The sequence below is a fragment of the Bactrocera oleae genome, chromosome 2 (genome assembly GCF_042242935.1).
Source record: "Bactrocera oleae isolate idBacOlea1 chromosome 2, idBacOlea1, whole genome shotgun sequence".
Classification (NCBI taxonomy): Eukaryota; Metazoa; Arthropoda; class Insecta; order Diptera; family Tephritidae; genus Bactrocera; species Bactrocera oleae.
In genome coordinates this window covers 69,015,658-69,030,586 of record NC_091536.1, presented here as the reverse complement: position 1 = coordinate 69,030,586, position 14,929 = coordinate 69,015,658, and the positions used below count along the sequence as shown (strand labels likewise).

General features: G+C 34.7%; 1 long non-coding RNA gene across 1 annotated transcript in view; it reads right to left on the bottom strand.

The window, feature by feature from the left end:
• LOC138855656 (uncharacterized) overlaps nucleotides 1-14,929 on the bottom strand; it is a 43,512-nt gene that overhangs the window by 18,698 nt on the left and 9,885 nt on the right. The window contains exon 3 of the long non-coding RNA XR_004977592.2: nucleotides 4,402-4,612. This is a non-coding gene — a long non-coding RNA (uncharacterized lncRNA). The remainder of the gene's footprint in view (nucleotides 1-4,401; nucleotides 4,613-14,929) is intronic.

Sequence of the window (14,929 nt, the reverse complement as noted above, 5' to 3'; positions counted from 1 at the left end):
GGTTCGTCATTATCCATGTTTGCGCGCCGGATAGTATAACGAGACTTATAGAGCTTAAATTTTGTTTATCGAGAGAGGGATCTGGTACTCAATTGCCTACCAATCCTAAGGTCAGTAGCACCTGTTGGTAAGATTCATACTGGGCTTGATCTCCGGGTTTAAATTGTTGGTGGTATTTATGGTGATTCCCAGCTTGACAAAGTCCATCACTTTTTCAAGTTACCAACCCAGAAATCTTTATGTTTGGCCCCCAGGTACTCTTCGCTCCTCTTTCTAGGCTAGAAAAGGCTGCGCTGTTTGCTCTGATTCCGATTAGCTCTTTTTTCAGTATTATTTTGAAGAAGATGTCTGAGCGAAATTCACGCTCAAAACCTCGTCTGGTATCGAAAGCGCAGGAAAGCCTAGATATAGACATGGCGTCGAATAGGCAGCTCGTGTCAGTGCCGAAAGTGAAAGCGGCTTTGAAATTGACAAATAGGTGATGGGTATCTTTATATTTGCCAATAGTCATTTCCCGAATACGATTTGTTCTAAAACTCGTGTCTATGAAAGACTAATAAACTGACATAAACTAATATAAATAAAATAGAAAGAAGTGAGTATTCATATAGTTTACACAGTTAGCAATAAACTTTCTAAATTGTTGATAACAGTATATTCTACTTACTCTTGTCTCACTTTTCTCTAAAAGGCCCAGCCCCCAGGTAAATAATTCTATATGATATAATATGTGTCTTAAGTGAGGATATAAATCTAATTAACATGTTTATATTTTGAATCAAACAATGTTTCCGAGGCGAAACTTCCATTCTAGCTTTATTCAAGCTTTACTAAATTAATTACATCGGGGTTTTTAAGTTTCTTAAACCGTGTTTCTTGCAAAATGCATATTTCTTGTGTTATTACTATCATGCAAAGAGTTTGTCTTACTGCAGAGAAATAGTTTGTATAAGAACAATTTTTACTAATTTACTAGATTACTAAATGGGCAAAACTATTTTTCTTTCGTAAGGACCTTTTCACAATATCTGCTTTCCTGTAAACAAAAGAGGTACTTGAAGGTTTTAGAGACGTACTAAGTAAAGATAATCAGACATTTCTTATTGCGAGAAACATTTCGGCTGGAATTTCGGTTATAGGCCGCTGAATGATGTCTCGAGCTCCTCGAGTGTTGCTGATTGATTGGTGTAAAACTTTCATTTAACATACTCCTAGAGAAGTTAATCTAAATTCGTTAAATCGTATGATCTTGGTGACCATTTGACTGGACCATTTCTCGAAATTAACGAGTCGCCAAAATCTATACCAAACAGTACACTTTTAGGGATGTAATTGCGTTTCCTGAATCACACGAGCCCAATAGCGATAATTTTGTTGGTTGGTGAAGTCATTAAGCCAGAATTCCATACAGCTGTTAGATCTGTGATTTCGCCAACACTCAAAAATTAGAAGTACCCGTGCCCCCACCTAGGATCCCGTGGTAAAAAAAACAGTAATCTTACACACCAAAAAAATGAGTTACTTTATGACTTCCTTAGACCGGACCTCATACTTTATGTTCTAGAAAAAACGTTATATGACCTACACAAGATGTATTGGTGTTTGAAGGTGTGTCGTCTCCGAAATAAAAGTTTTATGCGACGAACTCGCCTCTCATATTTTACCATTCAGCTTCGAACAATCCACGAAGAAGTTCAAATTTTAATTGCTGTCATACGTTACGACCGAGTATTTAATTCAATTCAAAGCTCAAAGATAACCAGAGCAGCAAATATAAATAGAGAGCACAAAAATTTACTCTAGTACTTTTAAATCTGTTTAAAAATTGTATGAAGAGTTATTACTTGCTTGAACCTAGTTGATTGGGTGTTTCCAATAATAGTTATCACCAAATATTTGTAGTATTATATTTACCATAAATAACGAATTATAACATCGTAAACAAGCGAATAAAGTAATATCTTTAGAATGTGATTTTGCTCAACCAATTCAGCACGTTGCAAGTTCTGTTGTCCTGTGAATAACTGATAACAATAAATTTCCAACTGTACTTGTGCGGCATCAATTTCATTCATTCTCATTCAGACAAATACAAAAATATTGCCAGCCGTCACTGGTAGGTATGAATGGAGGAAGCATAAATTTAATAACAGGAAATGTTTACTGCAGAAAGCAGAGAGCAAAGCGTGTAAAAGGATTCAAATCATAGAAACAGTAAAAGTCAAGAAGTTTACAACCAATCGTACAACTTTAGTGAATTTACGGTAACTCTTTCGCGTCAAACGAATTGCTGGTGCCTTGCCATGACATCTCGCACGCTGGCGTCTGTCGCTGTCGAACACTGTGAAAGCGTAAGATCGAATTTTGATTAATGATTTTTTAAAATCAACGATAAAAGGATTTTTCTTTGCCTTATGCCAACGCACCGACGACTGTGAATTTGTATGCGAGTTCGTGGAAGTAACTCGGAATGCACATGTGTACGTTTCGGAAGGATGATAACGTGCAAATAAATATGCGTACATGCTACAGTGTTGTGAAAAATGTTGTCATGTTGATTTGGGTTGAAAAAAATTTAAATTGCTTTCTGTGTGCTGTGCAATATGTCAAGCGGATGTTTGAAATTCCATATATTAGATAAATAAGGACTAGAGGAAGTATTGTTCTGATTTCTTCCATTTTAGGCTATCCGCTTGCCTGGTACTAAAAAAAATTCTTTCTGAATTTCATATTCTTATATATTAAACGATAAATGCGGTATAAAGCCAACCGGAAGTTCGAAAATATTTATGTTAGGTATGTCTGTCACGAGGGAAAAATTCATCCGATTTTAACCATTTTTGACACAAGGGAACGCTGACATTATTACAAAAATAGTCTCCCCAAATTTCAATATTAGCTCTCACAGATTGACCGTTATGTTCAGTAAATAATCAGCCATATGCTTTGGGGTCCACATATTTGTATGCGGTTGCTTGAAAAGTTATAGTCCGATTTCGATAATTTTTGGTCAATAGTTGAAATACCTTAAGGTCACTATTTGTACAAAGTTTAATTATAATAACTTAATTGATGTTTGATTTGTATGCTATAAAATGGGAAAATCTGATGGAATTTAAAAGTTTGTTATATGGTAAGTGGTCGCGGTTGTCATCCGCTTTCGCTCATTTTCAAAGCATACAATAGAAATTTTTGCATAACCTCACACATTAAGTTAGTTGAAACTAGTCAAGTAGTTCCTGAGGAACTTTTAGGAATTTTTACATCTTCCTTGCCATCTAGGTTTTGAAATTTATAGATAGATAGATGGAAAGTGGGCGTGCGTACCAATTTTCACAGTGTATGAAAAAGTGCAGAAGAGACTTAATAGTGATTCTCCCTTCTCTGTGGTGGCGCTCTGCTATTTGTGAACAAGACGAAGTTTAAGTAATCTCCACAATTTTTTTTTAATTTTTACTAAAATTTTATGCATTGAGTTAAATTTCCAGAAATAAAACCAAACAAATACCAGGTTTCTTAAAGCTATATATAAAGTAGGAAGAAGAGGATCCTGATACTCACATACTATGCCTTCATCACTTACTGACTACGTCTGAGCTTATTATGTAATTTTTTTCGCACTACTGTACATTGTGAAGGCCATGCGTACATACCGTGTGCGCGCTTATAGGTAAACTTGTATCAATACACACATACATATGTAGTGGCATAGGTACAAATATGCGTACTTATCCTTGACGGCGCAAAGTCGTATCGTTTTATTTATGACAATCATTTATCACGCTGCCAAACGAGTGCGAGAACTCAGTGGCTAAGTGAGTGAGCTGTTTTTCTGAAAAGAAGTGAATTGTAAAACACAGAAGGAAAAGTCGATAGAGTCTCCTGAGAAGACGAGTGGGAGAATAATGTTTACTGCCACTTTAGACTAAATGCTGTGAGTGGTCAACACAGTGGTAGATTAAATTATACACTCATTCTTCATGATATTATTGCCTCCACGTAATAATTATTATTTCGGTAACTAACGGTTGGATCTCTAATGTTGTTAAGCTTCAGGAAAGACTACTCCCGAAAAAAGTGAGAGTGTTTCATACATATTTTTCAACGCTGTAGCTGAGCAACGAATTTTGCAATCCAACTTGAACTAGTGCGCCTCTAAAAGGAATTGGTGCTCAACAAAACCGAAACCATTTCGATTTACTGCATCAATCACCATTGAAAAAGTCGAACATTTTTGTGTACGCCTGTAAGCGCAAAAGTTATGGACAGAAGCAGAGATTACGCATATCCTTGCTGATATCCGCTTTTCAGATTTCTGCGTATTTTTTTGTGTAACGGTATAAAAAGAAAAAACACACACAAAAGTGAAAAAAAAACGGTGAAAAATATGTAGTCGCTTACGTTTCACGCTTTTGAAGATTTCCATTTCGCGTATTGATTTTATTTTGTTAACGATGTTTGCTGCTGTTGTTGTTTAAGGTGATTTTACCATAAAAGTGAACTGCACGCCAGTACTTAAGTCCTGTCAAATCGAACTCAATGGCGACGGTCATCTGTCAATCACAATATGCGCTCTCTGCATGTGCTCAATATGAGTTTCATCCGACGGCAACTATCAGTGGTAATAAAGAGACAAAAGAGAAATGTGGGTAAATATTTTTCAATTTTAAAGCGTTAGTCGAACTCTGAAAACTGAGTTTAAGCACTCGGCGAATATTAAAAAGTTATTAATTAATTTTCTTATCATAATCATATTATCTCTATAACTCTTGCCAACAGGTGCTACTTTGGGATCGGTAGACAATTGAGCAGCAGATCTCTCTCTCGATGAACATAAATTACGCTATAACAATTCCCGTCAGATTATATGGCACAGAAACAGGAGTGATTACGATCCCAGATGAGAACGTAGTCGGAGCGTTCAAGCAAGGTTTTTGGAGCAGTCCGAGTGAGCGATGAATATCAAAGAAGATGGAACTATTTGGAACTGTGTGGGCTCTACGGCGACATGTATAAAATTTAGAGCATACAAAACCAGCGAATGCGCTGGTTAGGTCATGCCGCACGCATGGAAGTCGATGCTCCATTGAAACGCTTCTTCGATTTAAGACCCGCTCCCCATCAACGTAAGCAAGGGCGCTCACGCGACCAATGGAAGGACCATGTTAATAAGGATCTGTCTGCACATAGGATGTACAATAGCCGTGTCCTCCCAATGGATAGAGGCAACTGGCGAAGTTTTGTGTGATCGACCCGCGGTTGTAGTCCAAGGAAGAAAAGAAGTAATGGTGTTTATAGGCATAGATATCAAGTAATACATCTAAGTGGCTCAATAATCATCAAAATTTGTCAACCGGAAAATTTTATGTTGTAATAGTACATACATTAAAGTGATTACTTGTTTCACCATTTCATGAAGGCATTTGCTAACCTGCATTTTCCTAACAACCTTAAAAAGTTAGAGGAGTCTTTCTGTTGACTGATGTCTCCGAAAGAACAAATCGATGTAATAACCACGCTAAGGGTGTTGGCTTTTTAGTACATGAACATTAGATGTAGCGTTGGAGACCAAATATGTCGCCATTCAGTTATTGTTGAAAAATAATAAAACTTTTCCCTAAATAAATTCGAGTAATGTTCCTGATGCGAATATGATCTATGACCAGATACAAATTCAGGGCCGTTTTTTGTTCGGACACTTGGTCGTGAACTGCTATTGACTTCGGAGACTGAACGCCTTGGAACAATTCGAAATAAGCCAAAGGTTTTACACATACTCGTACTATATATAGTCCTGACTTTTTTTCCACATATCGGCGAAAAATGAGAATTACATAAGTACTGCAGAGTTACTAACAGAAGATCTGAAATCCATCGTAGAACTAGAGTCATTGGGTTCTGTCTATATAAGGTATACAATACAAAATTAACATTTTATTGGCCTATGATTAATAACACCGGAACTTAAGGTGTTTGAGAAAGAGATTATGTGCTTGTGAATTAGCGATTACAATGACTTTCTATACTACGGATGAGAGTTTCTTGCTCATAAAAGCTTAAACTGACGAAATTTACGACTATTTGGTGCTAGGAGTCTTTCAAGCACACTAATAAAGGTGAAATGGTTTTTTTTCGAAAAAGACTGAATTTTGAAAAGAGCTTTAGACCCGCGTCATTTTCTAACATACGTATTAGCTGGAAACCTGTGTTCTATATCTTCCATTATTTCCTATCCCGCCCAAACAGCAACTTAATGATTCATGAAGGTGTATAAGTGCACACATGCATATTTATTTATATTCTATTTATATGCGTCTTCTCAGTCTACCAACAGTCAATCCCTTGCCACAATCTCGCACCTCTTATCATAGCTTGTGCCGTTGGACGTTTCCTGCCCGTAAAGTGGCATACTTTAAATGCGAAACGTTTCGTTCGTCATTCATTTGCGACAGCGTCGGCTCGTGTTGTCTGATTGCTGAAGGCGGGATGTCCACTCCGCGAAATTCGCGCAACGGCTTTGCCAGTTGACATTGTTCAACGTTTGTTGTTCCACTTGCTGTTGCCAATAATCAATCAATATATATATATATATATAAACACCTCTCTACCAGTCGCTGGGGCTGTTCCAAGAGAGCAATTCTTGTGTTGTCGAATGCTCGTCGCTCATAAAATCAATACACTTTCAGCCAGCAATTTTTATTGCAAACTGTTTTATTGTGTCTTGTCGTTTATTGTTATTTATTTATTGGATTTTGTTGTATTTTACTTTTATTTTTGTTTTCTTTCCCGTTAACTCAGTCCATTATTCACTTGTAGTTGAGCACACGAAATTTTGTGCAAAAAGGCATTTCATTGCAGCTCTACATAGAAAAAATATAGTATGGGTACAAACGTGTATACACAGTCGTGTGCATATGTACATATATATATATATAAAACTCTTATATTTAAATAGACCTCTCCAATTGGCTATCAAATTGTCAAATACTATGAAATACGTTCGGCTTCTTAGATAATGTAAAGATTATCTCAAAAATATATGTATGTATATTTAAAGTTTGTGGTTTCCTGGTGGCGCTGAGTTTTGAAAAATTGTATTCATCCTGAAATTGAATTCGAAAGTATACATTTTTTGGCATCAATTCAGCAACGCTTATTTACTTGGAAACTGTCTAAGAGATAAGATGTTGGAAACTGGCTAATGAAAATAGTAATTAAAAAGAGGAATATATGAAGATCAAGAGTCTAACTTTTTTATTTGTATCAAAAAGTTCTGCCCGCAGTCAACGATTAGTATAGCCCAAGATTTTGGTAATATTTTAAATGTTTTATCGATTAAGAAAGAAAAGATGTTCTTCAATTATTCAGTTATGCGATAAAGAGAAACTTGAAGGTAGCCTTATTGAATAATTTGTGTGAGGATTGTTATGGGGTATTTCATTATTTGGAGAGTGTTCCTTATTAAAATGGTAAACGAAGTTTCAATATATAATATATCTTATATTCTTATAATGTTTTGCACTGTTGTTAATAACGCCTAAAAATAATCGATATATGCTATATATACATATTACGTGTAGATAGTTCTATATACAAAAATTATCAGAATGACGACACGAAATGATTTCCGCAAGTCTGTCGGTCTGCATATTTGCCCGTCTGTTCGACCGTCAGACCGTACGTTCATCATGTCCATACAATCGATAAACTGAGTGAACATAATTATTCTTTATCCTTAGGATACGTCAAAATAAGTGGAACTCAGGTAAAATAACGCCCAATTTTAAAATAACCATTATGCATATATTACAATATATAAAAGATAATTGTGTAGGGAATAACATCAGAAATATACAATAAATGAAAGATTTTAATAAAAATATAATTTCCCTATAGAAGACGTATGGTATAAATGCTGCTCGAAGCCAAATCCATAATGAAGTAAGTATTGCCAGTTTGTTTGAGCAGCTGGTATAGTTTGTTGCGTTCACTTATCTCCAGAGCTTAGCGAATTGAAGACAGCTTGGTCTTGGACTGGTCTACAAATCTTTAAATACAATAACTTCGTTCCGATTATTGAAATATAACGTTATCTTAGCTATATCCAAGATAAATTTTATCCTCATATATTTAATGTAAGAAGCCAAACATCAGCCCCAAAATAAATACAACCCAGTGTCCTTTTTATACCATCAACAGGGTATATTAGACACCCAAAATGAAACGTCGGAGTAAAATATATGTACATACTTGTATAAATAATCAGCGTGACGAGCTGTGTCGATTTGGTCTTGTCCGTTTGTATATACCAGAACAAGTCCCTCAGATACTGAGATATCCACCAGAAATTTTACACACGACCTTTTCTATTAAAGACGCTGCTCATTTGTCGAACCGCTAATATTAGATCATTATAGTATATAGTTATAGTATATAGTAGTTATATCCTTACAAAATTTAGCAGAAATTATTGTCTAAGGCAAAGGTACAATAACCAAAGAAATTGTTCTGTTTGGAAAACTATAGCATATAGCTGCAATATAAACTGATCGGTTCAAATCAAAATAAAGATGCTTTTTAAGCATTTTATAGTAAAAAAAACACCTACCTGTGAAGCGTATTATAGCATCGGTGCAGTCAAAGTTCGTTTTTTCTTGTTCTTTTCAATGTTATTTGAGAGAAGATTGCTTATACCTGATATTAAATCACAATATTGATGGCCGGATTTTAGGCGCATAGATTAAGCCACGCATTGCGTGCCTGACTTCCATCAAAAACCACACAACAAATCAAAATACACCGAGCAACAAATCATTGCTTTAAAAACCTGCTGTCATACTCACCTCACCTCACTGTCACAATTACAATTTTCAGAAATATATACACATGTAAATATGTACAATACATATATATGTATATATGTATGTATGCTTATGTAAGCAGTTAATATATACGAAACATAACATATATACAAATGTATGTTCACTTGTTACTGTTGTACTCGTCATGCATGTAATAAGTCTACGCAAATAAAAGTAAATCTGCACGTATGTATGTATGTGTGTTGCGTGCACACGCTTGCCGCATAATTTTGATGAATCGCAGTAGGACACATTTCGCCTTGTAATTGCTAAATGAGCGTGTTGTTTTTGTCATTTCGTTGGAGCGCTGTTTTTTCTTCTTTTAGTTTATTTGCAATTTACTTGCTCATTCATTTCTTTTGCTTAACGGTTTCCTTCATACATATACTATGAATGTATAAGTGTATGTGTAAACGGAATATTATTAAAAGGTCCTGAGGGGTGTGGGTTGGTAAAGTGGTTACCAGTGGTTTTGTGTGGAGTGGATGTTGAGTGAATACAAGACCAGAGGCGTACCAACAATAACGGTATTTATGTTGAGCACATGTAAAATGAGGGAATCGCATACACACATAACTGTATGCGCACGCACTTAATACAAAAACACATTTATTAGTCTATTTGCTTTGTACTTCATACACATATATACATGTATATGTATATGAAAGTATATACATAAATACGTATGGGTATATTGTGTATGTATTTATACAGCAACGCATATTTACTCCCATTTATCACCATTATGCTGGTGATATTCCCAAACATTGCCCTTTTTCCATTGGATTGACCATCAGCAGTGACGATATGTTTGGGAACCTTTATTAGGCTTGGTTGTAATGAGCTTAAATACATACATACTGTAGAGTATACATATGGTCATTGAAATGGATACAATTCGTTTTTTGTATAAATTAAATACTAATTTTGAACGGAAAAGTAATAAAAAAATTATACAAGCTTTTTATATATTTTGACCACTTTAATGGTAATTTATGGATAAACATGTCGGTCAATGCATGTTTAGAATTGATCATTTCTTGACTTTAGTGATAAGTATTAACAATTTCACCAGATTTGAGAAGCTCTTGATATACCACACCCTTCAGATCCCCCCAAACGAGAGCAGATGTCATGCCAAACAAATAGAAAAAAATTAAGACTCATTCACAACCAATGTGAGGTAAGATGAAGGAGGTATACCTATAAAAACATAGAGTTGAAAGTATATGGTCTGTGTTAAGCAACCACCTTAAACAAGACAACTGAAAAGTGACGGATAAGGAGGGAGTGCATGGGTTACCATCAAACTTTGAATATCCGACCTTTGAACGAAATAGTTCCAGCCGGTACGGCAGAAAAAGACAATGCCACATGAGTTATTAAGAGTAATGGTTGTAGTCTGTACCTTGGTTGGTTGGTCTGTACCAAATACATTGGTATGTATATCATTTAGACCAAAAGTATATCTCTTCGTGCCAATAGACAGGATTTTGAGCGTAATAGAACGAAGGTATTCCTCTATCTGCGGAGATTAATATTCATCTAAACTATTGCGAATAAAATATCGATATACTAACCGATTCAAACTAAAAATGCAAGGTTATATCGTAAATGATCCAGGAGCGCTGGGAAAGGCTTAAACGTAAAGTGGCTCGCAATAGTTTCTAGTTAATATAGTTATAGAGTCAGTGTAAGGATATACATATACATTGGTATGTAAAACAAGGGCATATTCTCATCAAATTACTATATGTAGTTTCTGCGACATGTCAGCAGTAGAACGACCGATTTGCTTATTTACTGACTTACGGTCGTCGGAAGAAGGGTGTAGAAGACAATAAGGAAAAACATGAAAACGCGTTCTTATATCAACTAAATGTATGTTTAGTTAAATCTGAGAATAGCAAGCCAATGGTCTTCATCTAAAAGAAAACATTTTGGTAATTATTTTCAGCCATGATGTTTTATATAAACAACTTTCGAGTTATTAAGGAAAATATATAATATATCATTTATGAAAATTTCTATCTTGATTTGGGTCGGTCAGTTTAAATGTCAGCTAAGTGATACATAAGTGCGATCTATAATCTAAGCTTAATTTTGTGAAGATACCTCAAATAAAAAGTTTTCACTACAGGACTCGATTCCGATCGTTCAGTTTGTATGTTAGCTTTAAACTATAGCAAATCCGATCTAAACAGTTTCTTTGGAAATTGCATAATTGTCTTAGGCAATAACTCGTGATAAATTTCGTGAAGATATTTTGACAAATGAAAAAAATTTCCACACAGCACTTGATTCCGATCGGTCAGCTTGCATGGCAGCTATATCCTATAGTGGTCCGATATCAGCATTAACAGTTTCTTTGGGAGAAAAGAATTTCAGAAGGATATCTCAAAAACTGGGTGACTAGTTTTTGTACACACAGTCAGATAGACATGAATAATACGACTCAGCTCGTTGTGCTGATCATTTGTATATATACTTTATATACTGATGATTTTTATGTACAAGTATATATAGGTATACCTTATAAGATCTCCGACCTTTCTTTCTTCCATTCGTAATTTAATATACTCTGTTCAGGGTATAATAACGATTTGATTGATAAATCCGAGAAGGAAGCATTTTATCACACAGGCATTGCACTTCAAAATCCATCAATAATATACTAAAGTATACAGCATTTCTGGAAATTTATACTTTCTACTACCGATATTTAGATTAACAGACAGAAGATTGCCACCATACCTGCAGACGTTATCCATTATTTGAACTATTCCAATATTCATAACCACCAGCTGTAGAGAGATAGATGAAGAAAAGTAAGAAAAATTATATACATTTTATTAATAACAAAACGGTCTCCATTCTAATGGCTGTCGCTGTATATTGGCAAATATGTATAATGTTATTTAAGTTGAATGCGTTTTAACTTCTCTTTCATCTTCTGCCTCTTAAAGGTACCATAATATTACTGTATGCACACACTATATACATATATATATATATTTATGTATTTAGTCATAACTGGAGAGATGAGCTGTCATTGTTTTAGCTATCACCGAAAGTGCTAAGCGCCACAGCATCGCATTAACGAAGTGTTAATGCTATAATTTCACGATTTAGTACACACAGCATAACGGTAAAAGCCTGCAAATGCAACGTATAAAAGCCGAAAAATCATAAAATAATATAACAAAGCGAAATGAACTCAAGAGGGCCCGCAAGATGCGCGCGTGAGATTACTTTTATGAACACAATATGTTGGGTGTTTTTTTTTTGTTTTTTTAAATCAAATTACAAATAATTAGAGATATTCCCCATTAGCCAAAATAGTCTGGTTGTTCCGGCAGTCAAGACAACGAGAACCGAGACCGAAGGTTATCTTTCTTTAATGTATTGCCAGAGAAGTCTATGTAACAGTTTTAGTTAAAGAAGAACACTCAATTTATTGTATGTGCATTTTAAAAGTGAAAGTAATCGCTTTCCTATAAATTTAGGGACAAATTTTGTCAAAAATGGTGAAACATCAATTATTTTATTTCAAACATTATTTTTCCAGAATCTTGTCAACGTTCATATACACATAAATATATGTACATATATACACATACATACTTGTATATGTACATATATATATAAGGGATTTGAGAAAACATGTGTATGTTATATAGTTTCTAAACATTCATAATGCTATGCTACTAAATACGATACATATCTGAATGTAAACTCTTAAATATAGTTCGGCTGGACACATTAGTTACTTTTTACTACATCCATTACTTTTTTCTTAGGGATATTACTGTAGACTATTTATTTTGAAATTTGATACTGTTTCGACCGTATACATATATACATAACTATCCCAACAGGTCTGTGGGGTCCGGCAGTATAAATATATACGGCAAACCTTTCAGAAAAAATTGTTGTAAAACATTACTGGATTAATAAATTTTAGACAGTAATGCAATTTAAAAACGTAAAATGTAATGACTTGGGTCATCTGATCAAATTTGAACCGGCCTTTTTTATCTAGATTGATACAATATTCTTTATGTTCGTTTGCAGTTTGATCTCTATATGTCAATCAGCGTTTGGCAGCTATTTGCTTACGATGCGAAAAGTTTATCTGGTCATTTTACAATGAAAAAAATTAAAAACCAGTTTCCTTGAAAACACTTTGTGTTTCTAGTGGAATCACGGCTTTCGTAGTCATCGTTTGAAATATTGGTGAAGTGTTTTGAAGAATTTAGTTTATCTCGAACTGTAAGTATTTAGGCGGCACAAAGCATTTAGTGATGGTCGTGAAGTCATCGTCAAAATTGCTTCATGAGAGTCGTTCTTCCACCTCTGTTATAGATGATAACATCGAAATAGTTAATGAAACATTGCTTCAAAATCGTGATGTTGGCATCCGAGTTATGGTAAAGCGTCTCAATATTTCGTCATGGATCGACTAAACAATCTGCGTTAATGTTTTGGGTATTAAAAGTATTATTAGTATATTTTAAGAAGCAGTTTAGTTCAAAAGATTTGTCCGGATTTATTTACGTGGGGCAGACTTTTTCAAAATAGATGTAAAATAATATACTCGTAGATCTAAGACAGTCGAAGAGTAAACTAGCCTATTTCCTTAACACTTTATACATTTATCAAACATTTTTTGTGTCTGTGTCTAAACTCAGTAATCTTCGGAAATAGGTAAATCATATTACGGGAATGTGGATAATAATTGCATTTAATTAACTAACGAAAGCTCGAGTTTTCTATAAATTAATCAGCTTTTCAAAACTAGTCTGACTGACCAAAGTGTGATACCTGAGTCTAGCTTTTAAATTAATATTACTTCTCTTTCTTTAGAATACTTTAGCCCATGAATGAAAGTTGCAGGAACTGGACATAGATCAGTCAATAATATCTCTTCATTTATCCAATCGTTGAAGCTTTTCAATATAGCTTAGACCCCATAAAATCTTACTATAAACATCCAAGAGGTGGGCTCCGTGGTTATTCACTTTAAATATATGTTGAAAGGCGGGGACTACCAATATGCCACTCATACAAAATAGCTTTGAATTACATAAATGCCACAATACCAATTAAAGCGTAGATCTAACTGATAACTAACGAAACTATTTAAATGCCTGCTTTTAGGCGCATTTGCTTTTTTTCTCATCTAAAGGAAGTGTTAGGGATCAAAGAAGAAAGTATATTTTGTTTGAGTACAAACAACTTAACCTTAATTGTTTATCATTACAAGACTTATTTCCTAACCTCAATTTTAACTTTCCATCGAATTTATATGCAAGTCCCCATAGTTATTGATGGTCAAATGTGGCTAATAATACTTTTATGCCCCTCAAAAGACAGTTGTTCATTTCCACAGCGCAAACCAAAAACATCCACACACACATACATATACACACACAAGAGCAACAAACCTTCTTTGTTCAAACACTAATACAAGTATATGCAGCTAGAAACGCAAGAGTGTTGCATTCTATGTGTATTTAATAGTTTGTGTTCACACATGCATGTATATGAGCAAATACATATATGTATACAGTATACGATTATTTGCATGTCTGTATGTGTTTGGTTGCTCGGAAAGCGGCAGGAAAATCATCTTCTTAATCTTAATTGCGGCACATTAGCACAATAAACCAAACGAATGGCACAACATTATCATAAATAATAAAACAACATACATTTGCAACAATAACAACACATACATGTATTTGTTTTTGCGTACCTACCATACACAATTGCATGCATTTGCTCCTGAAAGCATGCTGTGCGCGCAAAGTAAGAGTAATTTCGCACACCCTCATTGCCTGTACACACACACACGCACACACCTAAGCATACTTGTAAGACTCAGGTGCTGGTTGTGGTTTTCTACCGATGAGGGTGTCATATTGTTGCTTATCGACGCTCTGGGGATACTCCAGTGTGTGTTGCGAAATTATAACATCTATATGTGTTGAAAGTGTGGCATGTATGTATATATTGGTACATATGTGTGTTTGAATATATGGTGTGGTATTAACATGTATGTATGT